General features: G+C 47.6%; 1 non-coding gene across 1 annotated transcript; it reads left to right on the top strand.

The window, feature by feature from the left end:
• Positions 1–403: 403 nt before the first annotated feature.
• TRNAE-UUC (transfer RNA glutamic acid (anticodon UUC)) lies at positions 404–475 on the top strand. Its single transcript has one exon. It is a non-coding gene; the product is annotated as a tRNA-Glu (tRNA).
• The last annotated feature ends 18,819 nt before the right edge of the window (positions 476–19,294 follow it).

Genomic DNA, 19,294 nt, shown 5'->3' with positions numbered 1-19,294 from the left:
CCCTAACCTCCCCTCCCCCCTCCTTTCCTCCCTCTTCCATACTCCCCCTCCCCCTTGGGCGTGTGTTGGACCGGCTGAGGGGAGGTTGGAGGCCGGTATTCTTTGGGTGTGTTTTGGAGTGTTATATATATAGATTGCAGTTTAGGATAAGTTTGGATTTCTTCTGGAGGCGCTTTGAGTGGACATAATTGATGAACTCCGTTCAGCGGGGGCGGGCCTTAGAGAACAGAGGCCGCATACAGGCAGCACAGAGGCTTAGGGGTTAGCCTTGCAGCACTGGGGTCCATGGTTCAAATCCTGACCAGGACACTATCTGCATGGAGTTTGCCTGTTCTCCCTGTGCTTGCGTGGGTTTCCTCCGGGTACTCCGGTTTCCTCCCACACTACAAAGACATGCTACCTTGCGTTGGTGGTGCAGTGGTGAGCATAGCTGCCTTTCAAGCAGCTGACCCGGGTTCGATTCCCGACCAACACCTTCTCCAATACTTGGAGTCCTCAGAGAGAAAAGCGCTATACAAGGGTGGAATGAAGAATGAAGCGAATGTGTGGAATGTTTGAGGAAGAAAATGTTCCCCCAGAATCTATAGAAGGTGAACCCAGCAACTGATAGAAGACGCTTAGGCTGCGATCACACCTAGGCCTTCCGGATCGCGGGCGGAATTACTGCGATTCCAGATTGTGATCCAGTTATTTTCAATGGCACCCCAATCATGGGACAATATTGTCACCTGACAAATCACACAAAAAAAATTGCGGGACGCCTATTTCCCATAGGCCGTCAGGCAACAATCGCGGCAAAATCACGCCTCGATTGGGATGATATTGAAAGTAAAGGGATCGCAAACGTGTGCTGCGTTTTGCACCGATTCGGGAATCCAGAACACCTAGGTGTGACCAAATCCTCGCGGTGTCCATCATACGACAAGAACTTCCTGCACAAACGTCCCCCCAACATGAATAATACACCCATACCCCCCCAACATGAATATTACACCCATACTCCCCCATCAAGAATATTACACCGACAAGCCCCAACATGAATAACACCCATACCCACCCAACATGAATATTACACCGACACCCTCCCAGCAGGAATATTACACACATACCCCCCAGCAGGAATATTACACCCATACCCCCCCAACATGAATATTACACCCATACCCCCCAGCAGGAATATTACACCGACACCCCCCCATCCTGACAATGACGTCCCCCCCAGCAGGAATATTACACCGACACCCCCCATCCTGACACTGACGTCCCCCCAGGAATATTACACCGACACCCCCCATCCTGACACTGACGTCCCCCCAGGAATATTACACCAACACCCCCCATCCAGACACCCCCAGGAATATTACACTGACACCCCCCATCCTGACACTGACGTCCCCCCAGGAATATTACACCGACACCCCCCATCCTGACACTGACATCCCCCTAGCAGGAATAAGAAAATAAGGATGATCCTCAGCTCCATCTAGTGGTCATAATGCAGTAAATGTATGACAGGAAGCTACACAGACCAATAGGGTGGTTAGAGGGTTGGAAAGGGGAGGCCACGGCGTGTCCATGCCCAGTAAGTGCCAAAATATTTCCTCTGCTCGGGGTCCACACTTAAGGCAAGGTGATTTCCATTCTAGCAGCAGCTTTGATAGAAAATAAATTGTGTCGCTGTGGTGAAGCAGGGGCTGTTGTCTGCTAGTACTTACCCTTGGAGGATCTTCGGCAGGCTTTGGCACACAGCGCTCTTTGTTGCTCCACTTCATCTTTCTCTTGATATTCACTTAACAAGGAGCTGAGGTATTCTTCCTATGACAAGAAGAAGGGAAGACGTAAGAGTCCCTATCCTGGACAAGAAGAGCTCAGCAATCAAGGCTTCATAGCAGGACTCCAAGCAGACCTTAAAGTGGACCTCTCAGCAACTTTACAAGTCTGCACGAAGAAATAGAATATATATACACCCTCCCCCACCTATATATACTCTGTATACACCCTCCTCCACCTATATATACTCTGTATACACCCCTCCTCCACCTATATATACTCTGTATACTCCCCTCCTCCCCCTATATATACTCTGTATACACCCCTCCCCCACCTATATATACTCTGTATACACCCTCCTCCTATATATACTCTGTATACACCCTCCTCCTTTATATACTCTGTATACACCCTCCTCCCCCACCTATATATACTCTGTATACACCCTCCCCCACCTATATATACTCTGTATACACCCTCCTCCACCTATATATACTATCTGTATACACCCCCCTCCCCCACCTATATATACTCTGTATACACCCTCCTCCCCCACCTATATATACTCTGTATACACCCTCCCCCACCTATATATACTCTGTATATACCCTCCCCCACCTATATATACTCTGTATATACCCTCCCCCACCTATATATACTCTGTATACACCCTCCTCCCCATATATATACTCTGTATAGACCCTCCTCCCCCTATATATACTCTGTATACACCCTCCCCCTATATATACTCTGTATACTCCACTCCTCCCCTATATATACTCTGTATACTCCACTCCAGGGGAGGGCTGGCAGCCTTAGGCCTGGGGGGGGAGGTCCAGTCAAGTGGCCCACAGAACCACCGACCCACAGGCCAGCTCCCAGCAGGACCCGCAGCCCATTGGAGTTACTGAGTTACTACCAAACTTCCAGTGCTGCAAATCAAATGTACAGTGCAAAGCAATACACTTAAAACAAACAGTCCACAAGAGAGCAACTGCTCTTGTGCGCATTGCTGGATCAAGATGAGGCTCGAGCAAGTGGCTGACAGATTCCTCCCTTCACACAAGTGGGTGGATGTGGGAATCTCCCCTCACTGGGACATTGTATTCTGACAGTAGGGACTGTCCCCTGTCAGAATACACTGGTGCTGTTTGGCTGCAAGCAGCTAATTGAGCAATGATTTCCAGCAGAAGATGATATAACAATGGGTTCCTGCCTAACAGAGAGGGCTACACACAGATCAAAATTCAGCCCCTGCTGAAACCGATAAATTCTGATCTGTGTTTACCCAACTTTACCTTATCCCTTGCTTCAGCGGGCTCTCTGCAGTTCTGTCCCCTGCAGCTCCTGTGTATGTTGGGAATGACATTGGTCACACTCCAACCTCTACTTCATACCATACGGGGTTAATCTTCCTTTATATGTGATGATGTCTAGGGAGGAGAACACTGGAGCTGGCTGGAGCATAGAATCAGGTTTGAAAAAAAAAAAAGACTATACCCCTTCCCCCCCTCCCCCACACTGCAAGAGTGGACTTCTGTACTTTTTTGGAGTTGAGCTGGGATATCATCACATCCTTTGCTGTGTATTCTTATATTCTTGAATAGGTTAGGAATTAGTGTGACACTTCAGGTGCTACATAGATGTAATCCACATACACATTATATCTTATTTAAAATCATTATTTTTAGAAGATATAATGTGTATGTGGCTTACATTTATGTAGCACCTGAAGTGTCACACAAATTCCTAACCTATTCAAGAATTTTACTTTCACTTTCAATAAACCTGCACTGAAAAGTACAGAGCAGGCTCACATTACAGTATGCAGGGCTGTGGAGACTTACAGTAGCAGAGGATCCAGCCTCCCATCCGTTCTGTACACATCTTCACTCCGCCCAGGAGGAGCTCTCTGCTGTGTGCTGGGCGGGACCCAATAAATCGATGCTGCAGTGTGAGGTTCTTACTGCCCCACCCACATGATGTACTGCCGCTGGGACTGTACCAGCTCCGATCTGGGAGGGGGGGACTCAAGAAGGGAGCCTGGAAAGTAGGGTGCCCACATGTCCCGGATTGCCCGGGACAATCCCGCAATTAGCAGGTCTGTCCCGGGCACCTTCATTCCGGGACAATACAGTGTTCCCCGATCAGTGCGATCGCACAGTGAGTGTTATTCTAGTGGGGGGGAGCCGCCAGCCTCTGCCCACAACATAAGGAAAATCGCTGGGGACACTCTGGATTGTCAGAGGGACTTGTAGAAGTTCTATAAAGCTGTCTGTTAGATGGATGAGCCTCCTTGTCAGTCCATTTCTTCACCTCCCCCCTCCCTAACCTGCCAGCTTGGAATGCTCCGCGGTGGCCATGCTAGAAGAATGATAAATCACTGTGAGAGGACCATAAACCAGTGCTCAGGAGGGAGAGGGGAATGTACAGCTGTCAGTGTGTTTGTACATGTCTACTGCCTATGTGTGCGACACTAAGACATGAGACAAAACTGGCTGTGTGCAGAGAGACCCCTCCCCCACTCACAGCATGTCACTGTACACAGAGAGACAGTCCCTGACCTGGAGACCAGTCCCTCTCCTTCACCCTCTACTGTGTATGGCATTATCCCTGATTAGTAGGGACAGTCCCTGAACGGGAGACCAGTCCCTCTCCTTCACCCTCTACTGTGTATGGCATTATCCCTGATTAGTAGGGACAGTCCCTGAGCTGGAGACCAGTCCCTCTCCTTCACCCACTACTGTGTATGGCATTATCCCCGATTAATAGGGACAGTCCCTGAGCTAGAGACCAGTCCCTCTCCATCACCCATTACTATGTATGGCATTATCCCCGATTAATAGGGACAGTCCCTGACCTGGAGACCAGTCCCTCTCCTTCACCCACTACTATGTATGGCATTATCCCTGATTAATAGGGACAGTCCCTGACCTGGAGACCAGTCCCTCTCCTTCACCCTCTACTGTGTATGGCATTATCCCTGATTAGTAGGGACAGTCTCTGTTTTATAAACAAACCCCTCTGTCCTTTTATTGTCTTCTGTCCCTCTACCAAGTGTAACTATCATAGTTCTAATCCCTGTTTGGTAAACAGTCCCCGATGTACAGAGAAAGTCCATTAAAGAAACGGTCCTTATTATCCACTTGCTCTCCGAAAGATTTACCCCTCCTTAATGACCAGGCCATTTTTGCAAAAAGTCACTGCGTTATTTTAACTGACAGTTGCGCAGTCATGCAACGCTGTAACCAAATAAAAATAAAAGATATCCTTTTTGTTCCCACAAACAGAACTTTCTTTCGGTGGTATTTGATCACCTCGGCGGTTTTCATTTTTTGCACAATAAACAAAAAAAGAGCGACAATTTTGAAAAAAAAAATATTTTTTTTACTGCTAGAAAACATCCAATAAAGAAATTGAAAAAAAAAAAATTCTTCATCAATTTAGGCCAATATGTATTCTGCTACATATTTGTGGTAAAAAAAAAATCCCAATAAACGTCTATTGATTGGTTTGCGCCTATATGTTTATAGCATCTACATGGAACATTTATGGAATTTTTATTTATTTTTTCTTCTACTCGTAATGGTGACAAACAGCGACTTATAGCGGGACTGCGATGTTGCAGCGGACAAATTGGACACACTGCATCTGGTGGCAAGTGACACGCTCAGGGCTCCCACTGATTCTGCATTATGGTGAGTTGAACTACCCTGTTTCCCTGAAAATAAGACCTAGCGGGATTGTCGGTGATGACTGCAATATAAGCCCTACCCCCCAAATAAGCCCTAGTTAAAGTCCTTGTAGGTCTTATTTTCAGGGTAGGGATTATTTTTGGGGAAACAGGGTAGGGCTTATTTGGGGGGTAGGGCTTATATTGCAGCCATCACCGACAATCACGCTAGGTCTTATTTTCGGGGAAACAGGGTATTTCATTATATATTATAATGCAGTAATAGAAATAATGTAATTAGATCATCCTGACACCATATCAAGCATGGTGTCAGGATAATTAAAGTGCCAACACCAGCCATTCGCCCGACAAACCACCCGCTGCCAAATTCCCCGTCAACTCCCGAGACTATATACCACCTCGCACACCACCACCCATCCGCCAGTTGCCTCCACCCCCTGGTAAATTGGCAAAAGTTTGTTCCATGAAACAGGTCCCTCAAGAAAGGGGAGGGGGGGGGTGTCCCTGAATGGCAGTTTGGAAATGTGGTCACCCTACTGGAAAGGGGTGTATCTGCTGCCACAGAGCAATGAGCAGGGGTACATAATCTTTGTTTTTGGCAGTAAACCGGGGTATACAAGCGTTACAATTAGATTTTGTTGACAGAATTTCCTGCTCACAACCTGGCGCTCCTCCCATTCCTTGTACCGCCCCTGCTTGCAGCCATCCAGTGCCCAGCCCGAGCCAGTGACTCACGCCCCGCCTCTGCCTGCCCCTGAGGACTCCGTCTCCGGGAGTTGTAGTTTCTAGGTGCTGCGCACCGCTGCTTAGTTCTCTTCACCCATCGCCACCTGCAACTTGAAAAAAAAATAAAACAAGAGCAATGTTATAATTACAACAGCAACAAGGTCAACAAGAAGTGCTAGGCCTGCTATGTACAAAGACAGGAACAGTAAGTTTTGAGAGACTGAAGAAGGTGGGATTGCGTGCGAAGACGCAACCGTGGCACATCCAGTGACAAGTTGCAGGAGGGAGGAACACAGCCAATCGGCGGCCGCTGTGGTCGACCTCCTGCATAAAAAAAAAAAAAAAAAAAAAAATGTCAGCAGCCATGAAAGCGGCCGTTTTTAAATATAAGTTAGGCGGCCTAGGGGGGAAATTTCCACCCTGCCCCCCCCGGCCCAACCCACCCCTGCCCCCCATCCTGACACTGACGTCCCTCCCAGGAATATTACACCGACACTTTATACAGAACACTCCCCTAGAGGACACTTTATACAGAATACCCCTTTAGAGGACCCTTTTATACAGAACAGTCTCTAAGAGGACCCTTTATACAAAATACCGCCTTAGAGACCATCTTTATACAAAATATCCTACTAGAGGACCCCTTTATACAGGATACCCCATTAGAGGACCCTTTTATATCAAATATCCCTTTAGCGGACACCTGTGTACAGAACCCTTTATTCAGAATTATCCCCTTAGAGGACCCTTTATACAGAACGCCCCTTTAATACAAAACACTCCCTTAGAGGACCCTTTATACAGAACACCCCCTTAGAGGACCCCTTTATACAAAATATCCCCTTAGAGGACCCTTTTATACAGAATACCCCCTCAGAGAAAAACTCTTTATACAAAATATCCCATTAGAGGACCCCTTTATACAGAATACCCCTTTAGAGGATCCCTTTTATTCAAAATATCCCCTTAGAGGACACTTTATACAGAATACTCCCTTAGAGGACCCTTTTTTTCAGATATTCAGAATATCCCCTTCAAGGACCCTTTTATACCGAACACCCCCTTAGAGGACCCTTTTATACTTAACACCCCCTTAGAGGACCCCTTTATATAGAACACCCTGTTAGAGGACCCCTTTATACAGAATATCCCCTTAGAGGACCCCTTTATATAGAATACCCTGTTAGAGGACCACTTTATACAGAATATCCGCTTAGAGAACATCTTTAAACAAAATATTCCCTTAGAGGACCCCTTTATACAGGATACCCCTTTAGAGGACCCCTATATACAAAATATCCCCTTAGAGGCCTCTTTTATACAGAATACCCCCTTAGAGGACCCCTTTATACAGAATACCCCCTTAGACTATCCCTTTTATTCAGAATATCCCCTTAGAGGATCCCTTTTATTCAAAATATGCCCTTAGAGGACCCTTTAGAGAACACCCCCTTAGAGGACCCTTTATTCAGGATATCCCCTTAGAGGACCCTTTATACAGAACGCCCCCTTAGAGGACCCTTTATACAGAACACTCCCCTAGAGGACCCTTTATACAGAACACTCCCCTAGAGGACCCTTTATACAGAACACCCCCTTAGAGGACCCTTTATTCAGAATATCCCCTTAGAGGACCCTTTATACAGAACGACCCCTTAGAGGAACCTTTATACAGAACACTCCCTTAGAGGACCCTTTATACAGAACACCCCCTCAGAGGACCCTTTATTCAGAATATCCCCTTAGAGGACACTTTATACAGAATATCCCTTTAGAGGCCCCTTTTATACAGAACAGTCTCTTAGAGGACCCTTTATACAAAAGACCCCCTTAGAGGACCCTTTATACAAAATACCCCCATAGAGAACATCTTTATACAAAATATCCTCTTAGAGGACCCCTTTATACAGGATACCCCATTAGAGGACCCTTTTATACCAAATATCCCTTTAGCGGACCCCTGTGTACAGAACCCTTTATTCAGAATATCCCCTTAGAGGACCCTTTATACAGAACTCCCCCTTAGAGGACCCTTTATACAGAACACTCCCTTAGAGGACCCTTTATACAGAACACCCCCTTAGAGGACCTCTTTATACAAAATACCCTCTCACAGGACCCCTTTATACAGGATACCCCATTAGAGGACCCTTTTATACCAAATATCCCTTTAGCGGACCCCTGTGTACAGAACCCTTTATTCAGAATATCCCCTTAGAGGACCCTTTATATAGAACACCCCCTTAGAGGACCCTTTATACAGAACACTCCCTTAGAGGACCCTTTATACAGAACACTCCCTTAGAGGACCCTTTATACAGAACACCCCCTTAGAGGACCTCTTTATACAAAATACCCTCTTAGAGGACCCCTTTATACAGGATACCACGTTAGAGGACCCTTTTATACCAAATATCCCCTCAGCGGACCCCTGTGTACAGAACACCCCCAGCTTCTTGTATTTCTGATCTCTTTCCTGTGCAGAAGTTGGTGGATTTGCCTTCTCCTGAATGGCAAGGTAATGGCAGAGGGCGCCATCTAATGGTTACAACTAGGCAGTGGCGACTCTTTTTGTGTTTTCAGAACACTTTACAACACAGATATGAGGACAGTAATGAGAAAATACCAAAAATACACTTCCTGCCATGCTGGGTCCTGAGTGCAATGCAAGCTTGTTACTTTAACAACAAAGTGATGATTTTCATTACAATTCTTACACTTTTAAATGACAGATCTTCCGGGCCTCCAACTTATCTTCTTGCCCCAGAGCAGCATCAGCATGTCCCAAAAGGGTCCTAGTGTGCACAGGAGGTGGAAGGAGAAGCACCTGGATGATCTTGGCTGGGATTTCCATGACTTTCCACTAATTAGGGGAGACACCACTGGGGTCAGAGGATATCCTGCTAGGAGTAAATGTCTAATTGATTGCTGATACTGAGCAGGTCTTCCTACAGTCCTGATCCCTATAGCCAGAGGATCACTCAGGAGATGGTAGGGAGGTTCCTGAGGCATCAGGGTGAAAAGGTGCTACAGACAGTGATATCCAGTTGTCACCATTTGTCCACATTTTTAATAGCTGTGCTCCTTCTTGGAGTTCATCACCTCCTCCAAATTATGGAAGACTGGAGATGGCCTCCTTCTCCCAATTAATACAGCACTGTTGGGCTTTGTTGATGGACTAGAGCAGGGATCCCCGACCCCCGAGCCACGGACCGGTGTCGGTCTGTGGCCTGCTGGGAGCAGGGCCATGCGGTGGGGGTTGGAGGTGGGCAGAGCAAGCCCCACCAGAGGCAGAGGGCGCCCGCTCCCCTTCTCCTAGCACAGCTACTCTCCTCCCTCTCTGTGGTCATGAAGAAGGGGAGGGAGGAGAGCCAGGCCAGGGCCAGAATTTTAATAGCACTGGTGAGACACAAGCTGTAAACACCCAGCCCCCCTGGGATAACAGGCTGCAACCCCCCCCCCCCAGGTTACAAACTGCAACATCCCCCCCCCCCAGGTGATCCGCTGCATCCCCCTCCCCTCCTGAGGTGACAGGCTAAAGGGCCTCAGGAGATCTTCAGGGATGAGGGTGGTCCTCGGGGGATCTCCAGTAATAAGGGAGGTCCTCAGGGGATCTCCAAGAATGAGGGAGGTCCTCAGGGGATCTCCAGGGCTGAGGGAGGTTCTCAGGGGATCTCCAGGGATGATGGAGGTCCTCAGAGGATCTCCAGGGATGAGGGTGGTCCTCAGGCGACCTCCAGAGATGATGGAGGTCCTCAGAGGATCTCCAGGGATGAGGGTGGTCCTCAGGCGATCTCCAGCGATGAGGGAGGTCCTCAGGGGATCTCCAGGGATGAGGAAGGTCCTCCGGGGATCTCCAGGGATGAGGAAGGTCCTCCGGGGATCTCCAGGGATGAGGGAGGTCCTCATGGGCTTAGGGAGGTCTTCAGGGGATCTCCAGGGATGAGGGAGGTCCTCAGGGGATCTCCAGGGATGAGGGAGGTCCTCAGGGGATCTCCAGGGATGAGGGAGGTCCTCAGGGGATCTCCAGGGATGAGAGAGGTTCTTAGGGGATCTCCGGGAATGAGGAAGGTCCTCAGGGGCTCAGGTAGGTCTTCAGGGGATCTCCAGGGATGAGGGAGGTCCTCTGGGGGTCTCCAGTGACACAGAGGCCCTTTGGGAATTTCCGGGATGGAGGGGAGGTCCCCAGCCAAGGATGGGTCCTTTGGGAAGTGGGGGCTTTAGTGATGGAGGGTCCCCCAGGGGGTGATTGGGGAGCTCTGGGAGTCTCCAGGAATATGAAGAAAGGCTTACAGCTTCTTCTGTGGTGTTCCCCAGCCAGGGATGGACTGGCCATCGGGACTACCGGGAGATTCCCGGTGGGCCGATGGCTTATTGGGCCAGTTTCAGAGACAGGGGAGGAGAGAGAGATACACAGCACCAAATGTAGCATTAAAACAACTTTTATTCCACTTAAAGAACATTACTGACAAAGTTAGTAGGGTGAAAGGCATTGAAACACTGTGCAAGAGTCCAGGCTTGTCATCAATTTGAATTGGGAGCCGCCACCGGGAACCAAACGGGCCAGTAGATACAGAGCGCATCGGTGTGTACTACTACTTTCTGGTGGCGGAGGAATGATGGCCTGAAGGATGCGTCACCTCCCATATCTTGCATCATTTCCGGATGATGACATCACGTCTGCCCCATCATGCGTTCCGACCACTACCAGGAAGTAGTAGTACACACCGATGCGCTCTGCATCTACTGGCCCGATCGGTTCCCGGTGGCAGCTCCTAATTCAAATCGATGACAAGCCTGGACTCTTGCACAGTGTCTCAATGCCTTTCACCCTACTAACTTTGTCAGTAACGTTCTTTAAGAGGAATACAAGTTGTTTTATTGCTACATTTGGCGCTGTGTATCTCTCTCTCTCCTCCCCTGTCTTGTTGTGTGTTGGGGGGGTACAGAGCTGGGTTGGAGGTGCCCATCAAGTCCTATAGTAGCACTGCATCTGGTGACAAGTGACTTGGCAGGTGACAGGCGACGGGGCAAGTGATATGTGGCATTTGGTGGCAGGCGATGGTGGCAATTGACATGCGGCACCTGGTGGCAGGCGACGTGGCAAGTGACAAGCTGCCTCTGCTGAAAAGTGACGTGGCAAGTGAAGTTTTGCATCTGGTGGCAGGCAATGGTGGCATGTGACATGCGGCACCTGGTGGCAGGCAACGTGGCAAGTGACACGCAGCATCTGGTGGCAGGCGACGTGGCAAGTGACAAGCTGCCTCTGCTGACAAGTGACGTGGCAAGTGACATTCTGCATCTGGTGGCAGGTAACGTGGCATGTGACATCTGGTGGCAGGCGACGTGGCAAGTGACAAGCTGCCTCTGCTGACAAGTGCCGTGGCAAGTGACACACTGCATCTGGTGGCAGGCAATGTGGCAAGTGACGTGGCAGGTGACACACTCAGGGCTCCCACTGATTCTGCATTATGGTGAGTTGAACTATTTCATGTTATATTACAATGTAATAATAGAAATAATGTGCTTCACTCATCCTGACACGATATCAACCATGGTGCCGGGAAGATTGAAGCGCCAACACCAGGTGTTTGGAGTAAAGTGGGCCGGTCTGGATGAAGTCCGGGGCCAAATTTTTATCCCAGTCCAGCCCTGTCCCCAGCCTATAAAAATCTTATTATAGAAAGTATGATTGTTTTTGTAATAAATTTTAATTTGTTTTTTGTTTGCATACGTCTATAGATCAAATTGAAAAAATGTTTATCCATTAGAAATTTTGACTTATAAAATCTATTGAAAAACAATGAAAACGTGACCATGAAGTTCAATTTTTTTTTTGGGAGATTTTGAAATTGCTGTCACTCCCATGTAAAACTTGGGGCTTTGGGCTATGGAAGGGAGCAGTGACAGTCACAGGTGGGGGGCTCTGTCAGGGGCTGGGGGGAATCTCCCACCTGAGAGCTCCGAGTCAGCAGGCTTCTTGGCTTGCTGCTTGTGGCCTTGTTGTGCCTGATTCACGGATGGTCCAGGATAGAAAATGAGGTACAAAGTCTTGCGAGAAACTATAGATATTATATCTAGTGAGAGCTGCTGACACCTAACACATTCCCATATACACTCTATTGTCAAAAGTATTGGGACACCTGCCTTTACACGCACATAAACTTTAATGAAATCCCAGTCTTAGTCCGTAGGGTTCAATATTGATTTGGCTCCGCCCTTTGCAGCTATAACAGCTTCAGCTCTTCTGGGAAGGCCGTCCACAAGGTTTAGGAGGGTGTCTATGGGAATGTTTGACCATTCTTCCAGAAGAGCATTTGTGAGGTCAGGCACTGATGTTGGACGAGAAGGCCTGGCTGTGTCTTCAACCATTAAGTTCAATTTTCTTGCAAGTGTGTCCGCTGCTGGTCTTCCACCAGCGTAGCAAAGTGTGTCACGTGTGTCATCAACCACCACTGCACACTCACCAGTTCCTAAGCTGCACAAGGAAGCAGCAGACAGCGCATGTTGGATGGATAATGGCAAACTCCACTGCACAGGTGATGATCCTCTGTCATAAAACTCCTGACCACCAGGGGGCAAACTTCCACCTCTTTATTAACCACTTAAGCCCCGGAAGAGTCCCGGGAAGGATTTGCCCCCTTAATGACCAGGCCATTTTTTGTGATATGGCACTGCGTCACTTTAACTGACAATTGCGCAGTCGTGCGACATTGTACTCAAACAAAATTGATGTCCTTTTTTCCCCACAAATAGAGATTTCTTTTGGTGGTATTTGATCACCTCTGCGGTTTTTATTTTAAACAAAAAAAGAGCAACAATTTTGAACTATTTTGTACTTTTTGCTATAATAAATATCCCCGCAAAAAATAAAAAACAAAAAAATGTTTTCATCAGTTTAGGCCGATATGTATTGTTCTACATATTTTTGGTAAAAAAAAATCGCAATAAGCTTATATTGATTGGTTTGCGCAAAAGTTATAGCGTCTACATAATAGGGGATATATTTAAGGCATTTTTATTATTATTTTATTTTTACTAGTAATGGCGGTGCTTTTTATCGGGACTGCGACATTGCGGCGGACAGATCGGACACTTTTTTGGGACCAGTGACGTTTATACAGCGATCAGAGCTAAAAATAGCCACTGATTACTATTAATCCCTTCCCTGCCAGTGACATTTTAACACTAGGGGGCAATCAAGGGGTTAAATGGGTTCCCTTACTGTGTGTTCTAATTGTGGGGGGGAGGGGAATGACTGGAGGAGGAGACATATCACTGTTCCTACTCAGTAGGAACAAACGGTCTGTCTCTACTCCCCTGACAGAACGGGGATTTGTATGTTTTCCACACACAGATCCCCATTCTGCCTCTGTCAGGAGCGATCGCGGGTGCCCGGCGGACATCTGCTCCGGGGACGCGCTGTGGGTGCGTGCACGCCTGCCATATCGATTTAAAGAGCCGATGTACTGACCAGCGGCGGCTGGTCGGCAAGTAAAGAGGAAGCAAACTCCCTGGTTTGTTTGTACCTATAGGTAAGCCTATAATAAGGCTTACCTATAGGCAGGGCTTTTTTTCAGCGGGAATGTGGGGGAACGCCGTTCCAGCACCTCCACCACTGAATGTACAGTATGTAATAGCAAGGAGTACTGGAGGGTCTAATTGATGATGGCTGCTGGGGGATCTATTGTTGCTGGAATAATTTTTTGCGTGGGGGGGGGGGGTCTGTTGTTATTAGGGGGATCTTATGTTGCTGGGAGGGATTTACTTTTGAGGCAGAGGTCTATTTTTGCTGGCTGCCAGGGGGTCATTGATTCTGACTGCTGGGAGATAAGTTGTAGCTGTGGGGGGTCTATAACTGCTGGGGTGGTATTTTTTTGCAAAGGGGTCAATTGTTACGGAGGGGGGTTTATTGTTGTGTAGGGGATCTGTTGTGGTTGGGGGGGGTCTATTGCAGCTAGCTGCAGGGGATCTATTTTTACTGCTTTTCTTGTTTCATACAAATTACTTAGCACCACAAAATGATACTTATCTCGGTATTTTCTAAAAGGGGCAGTACTGGGAGGTGGGTTAGGGGGTGGAATCAAGTGACAGTGCTCGGAGGTGGGTAGGGTGCGGAGACAAGGGGTGACTCAGAAGGGGGGAGTTCCTGCACCTACTGTGAGAAAAAAAGCCCTGCCTATAGATACTGTAAATATCTCCTAAACTTGCACCGTATAGGAGATATTTACTGTATACTCCACCGATGATGTCATCGGCGCATGCTCACTGAAGGAACTGCCGCTCATGCGATACATACTAGCTCATTATGCCTTTGTCTTACAGGGGTTTTTTTGGGGGGCGGGGGGTTACAACCTCTTTTAGCCTAGGAAAGAACACTCACCACATGGAACCACATAAGGTACTATACAGTGTGGTATTTTTTTCTATTATAATCAAGTAACCATCCAAAATAAAACCAGAAAAGCATCTCATCCACAAGAAGGTAAATGCGAACAGAAAGCAGCACTCACTAAGATGGCCCCCTGATCCCAGAAGCGGAAACGGCAGAGTGACGTTAGCAAATATAGCTCCGCCCAATGAGTTTCGTGCAATTCCTCAGGGGACTCTACCGTTAAAAGTCCAAAGCATGTGCTGCATAGGACCCCTTATTCAGCAAAGCCTCCGCAACAGGTTTACAGACCAGTGCTACTGTATTCCTGGACAGCCAAGTGTGACAGCTTGCAAAGTCCAGTGCCCCCCCCGTGGGAAGCCGCTTCTTATGGGGGGGGGGGCACTTGTGTGTGCTGCTGCCTCCACTGAAACAGACAGCGGGACTTGTGGCCGTCCCTCGTCACTGGCTTTGTTTGACAGCAGCAGTAGCCAATGGCTCCCAGTACCCCAGCAAAGCCGAAAGATGGCTACAGCGCGGGCCTGAATTGCCGGGAGGGCGTCAATAAACATCCTCCCGTGCATGAGCTGCCTGCGTGCCCCCTGCGGGGCGTGTGCGGCACACTCTGTGATCACTGAGTCATTGAAACTCGGTTGATCACAGATTGGAGTAAGGGGCTGATCCCGGCCCCTTACCACGTGATCAGCTGTCAGCCAATGACAACTGATCATGTGATGTAAACAGAAGATCGGTAATCGTCTTTTTTTCAGCATGAGGAGAACAAAAAAAGCAGATCGCCGGCTTCTGTCGAAGGGACCTCGGTCCCCGAATAGGGAGAACCACCGCCGCCTCATCTGTGCCCACCAGTGCCGCCTGCCAGTGCATATCAGTGCTGCCAATCAGTGCCCACGAGTGCCACCTATCAATGCCCATCAGTGCTGCCAATCAGTGCCCATCAGTGCCTCATCATCAGTGCCACCTATCATTGCCGCCTCATCTGTGCCCACCAGTGCCGCCTGCCAGTGCATATCAGTTCCGCCACCAGTGCCACCTATCAATGCCCATCAGTGCTGCCAATCAGTGCCTCATCATCAGTGCCACCTATCAGTGCCCTTCAGTGCCACCTATCATTGCTGCCTCATCTGTGCCTACCAGTGCCACTTGCCAGTGCATATCAGTGCCGCCACCAGTGCCACCTATCAATGCCCATCAGTGCTACCAATCAGTGCCCATCAGTGCCTCATCATCAGTGTCGCCTATCAGTGCCACCTATCATTGCCGCCTCATCTGTGCCCACCAGTGCCGCCTGCCAGTGCATATCTGTGCCGCCACCAGTGTCACCTCAATGCCCATCAGTGCCTCATCATCAGTGTTGCCTATCAGTGCCACCTATCGGTGCCCTTCAGTGCCACCTATCAGTGCCGCCTCATCAGTACCCACCAGTGCTACCTATCAGTGTCCATCAGTGCTGCCTTATCAGTGCACATCAATGAAGTAGAAAAATTACTTGTTTGCAAAATTTTATGACAAACTATAAAACAGTTTTGCTTTGGGTTTTTTTTTCAAAATTTTTCGGTCTTTTTTCGTTTTTTTTTTTTTTAGCAAAAAATAAAAAACCCAGCAGTGATTAAATACCACCAAAAGAATGCTCTATTTGTGGGGGGAAAAAATTATAAATAATGTCATATGGGTACAGCAATGACCAGCTGCATGACTCAGCCCCGCCCCCCCAGGTCATTGGATTTGATTGACAGCAACGGGAGCCAATGGTGCGCTGCTATCAATCCATCCAATCAGGACCCGAGACACCGGCTTTTGCTGGTGTGCTCGTCCCCGGGACGTGATAGAGGGGGTACAGGTAGGTAAAACAGGGGCTCGGGGGGGGGGGGGGGGGGGCTGCAGCATTACAGGAGGTGCACTGAGATGAAAAACCTTGAAGGTTTACAAGCCCTTTAATGGCCCCCTAGTGTTAACCCCTTCCCTGCCAGCGTAATTTATTCAGTAATCAGTGCATTTTGATAGCACCGATTGCTGTATAAATGTCACTGGTCCCAAAAAAAAGTGTCCGCTCTGTCCGTCGCAGGCCCACTAAAAATCGCTGATCGCCGCCATTACTAGTAAAAAAAAAAAATTATAATAAAAATGCCATAAATCTATCCCCTATTTTGTAGACGCTATAACTTTTGCGCAAACCAATCAATATACACTTACGCGATTTTTTTTTTTTTACCAGAAACATGTAGAAGAATACATATTGGCCTAAATTGATGAAGAATTTTTTTGGGGTATATTTATTATAGCAAAAAGTAAAAAATATTTTACTTATTATTTACTTTTTTTTCAAAGTTGTCTTTTTAAAAAAAAATAAAAAAAAAAATAAAAAATGCAGAGGTGATCAAATACCACCAAAAGAAAGCTCTATTTGTGGGGAAAAAAGGACGTCAATTTTGTTTGGGTGCAACGTCGCATGACTGCGCAATTGTTAAAACGACGCAGTGCCGTATCGCTAAAAATTGCCTGGTCTTTAAGGGGGGGGGGGGGGGGGGACGTCCTGGGCTGAAGTGGTTAATTGCCAGGATGGCATCCATTTACGTCCTCCCGAGATTGTGATGCACGGTGCCGCTCTGTGATCATCCAATCAATGAGACTCGGCTGATCACAGATCAGAGTAAGGGACCGATCTCAGCCTCTTACCACGTGTTCAGCTGTCAGCCAATGACAGCTGATCATGTGATGTAAACAGAAGATTGTGATCTGCTTTTTCTTTTGTCAGAGGCTTCTGTCAGAGGGACATCAGTCCCGAACAGGGAGAGCCACTGCTGCTATGCAGTGCCCACCAGTGCCACCTACCTGTGCATATCAGTGCAGCCTATCAATGCCTACCAGTGCCACCTCTCAGTGCCCATCATTGCAGCCTTATCAGCGCACATCAATGAAGGAGAAAAATGACCTCTTTTCAAAATTTTATAACAAACTACGAAACAGTTTTTTTTTCTAAATTTTTTTTGTCTTTTGTTTTGTTTTTTTTTTTTTTTTTTAGCAAAAAAATAAAAACCCCAGTGGTCATTAAATACCACCAAAAGAAAGCTCTATTTGTGTGAAAAAAAAAGATAAAAATTTCATATGGTTACAGTTTTGCATGACCGCGCAATTGTCAAAGTGCAACAGCGCTGAAAGCTGAAAATTGGCCTGGGCAGGAAGAGGGTGAAAGTGCCCCGGTAGGCAAGCAGTTAATCCACAGAGGTAAAGACACAAAAAAAAATCCAGTACTGGCTTGTCCTGGAGCAGAGTTTTTTTTTGTATTTTTACCTGTATGGATTAAATCAATAAGGCTCCGTTTCCACTACTGCGAGTTGTTGTGCGACTTGACACACGTCAAGTCGCACGACAAGTCAAAACCCATGTATTTCAATGGCCCCCGTTCTAATTGGTGCGACTCAAGTCAAAAGGCGACTCCAAAAAAAGGTTCTTGCACTACTTTGTTCCTACTTCGGTGCGACTTGTTCTCACCGGTCACATAACATCGCAACACAAATCGCATAGCAAAGTTGGAGTAAATCGCGCGACTTTGGGGACGCAATAGTGGAAACATAGCCTAAAGCCTGTTTTTTTTTGTTTGTTTTTTTTTGTACATTGGGAGTGCCGCTACCTTTGTCTTCTATCTTCAGATGAGCCAAGTGGTTCCTACATCAGCTGCAAGCAGTACCTGGATGAAATGTGAACAGGTGAGCCGAGCTCCTGATCTGAATATCAAGGCTTCATTTTTTGCATGTTACAAAACCACACGTTCCGCTTTCCCATGGCCACGCACAGGTGTCGAAGCCATGCAACACAATGCAGGAATAGCATCCTTTACATCACACGTCAAACACAAGGCCAATGGGCTGAATCCGGCCCGCCGGGGGTCTTTCACATGGTCCTCACACCTCTCCTGCAGCTTCGGTAAACCCCTCATCTCTGCAATAGAGAGGAGGGCAGAACTCTTCCGTCAGATCCTGCACCTCTGTGTGCAGCTGCAGCACCACCTCATCCCCATCTCCCCTGGTCTCAGCATTCAGCAGACTCCAGCCCTCTTCTGGTCCTCCTCCAGACCCTGCACTTTCTGCTTCCCATCTCTGCCAGCAACACAAGGTAAGGGGGGGGGGTAACACTGAAGTAAGAGAGGGTGGGAACGCTCTGGACATCTAGTCTAAAGGCCCGTACACATGATCAGACTTTGAGAACAAACATGCAAATTAGCTGTTTTAAGGCAACATCCGACCGTGTGGACGCTCCACGAGACAAACTTTTTCGGTTTTCATCGGACTTTGGTTGGCCGTGCGAACATACAAACTTTCCGGCAACAAAAGTCCGATCTTGTGTACACAAAACCAATCGGACTTTTGTACATACACGCATGCTCAGAACCAATGCAAAAGATCAGACAACAATACAGAAGTTGACCAGAAGGTGGCGCCGTAGAATTGAATGTCCTCTTTTTGAAGTGTCGTCAGTACATTGAAACGTCACTGCGTTCGTGTTTGTTGCAAAAAAAAAAAAAAAAAAAAAAAAAAAAAAAAAAAAAAAAAAGCCCTGCAGTGTGTATACTTAATTTACGGCCAACACCCTTTATGCAAAAATCCACGGGAAAGTTTGTACAAAGTCCGATCGTGTGCATGAGGCTTTACAGATACAACCAGCCCTTTCAGGGCAACTAGATTGCCGATGCTGCCTGCCAAAGTACCAACTACTCA

Source organism: Aquarana catesbeiana, linkage group LG04 (assembly GCF_042186555.1).
Source record: "Aquarana catesbeiana isolate 2022-GZ linkage group LG04, ASM4218655v1, whole genome shotgun sequence".
Classification (NCBI taxonomy): Eukaryota; Metazoa; Chordata; class Amphibia; order Anura; family Ranidae; genus Aquarana; species Aquarana catesbeiana.
Note: the sequence above shows the minus strand (reverse complement) of the source record. Positions and strands in the feature narration are given on the sequence as shown.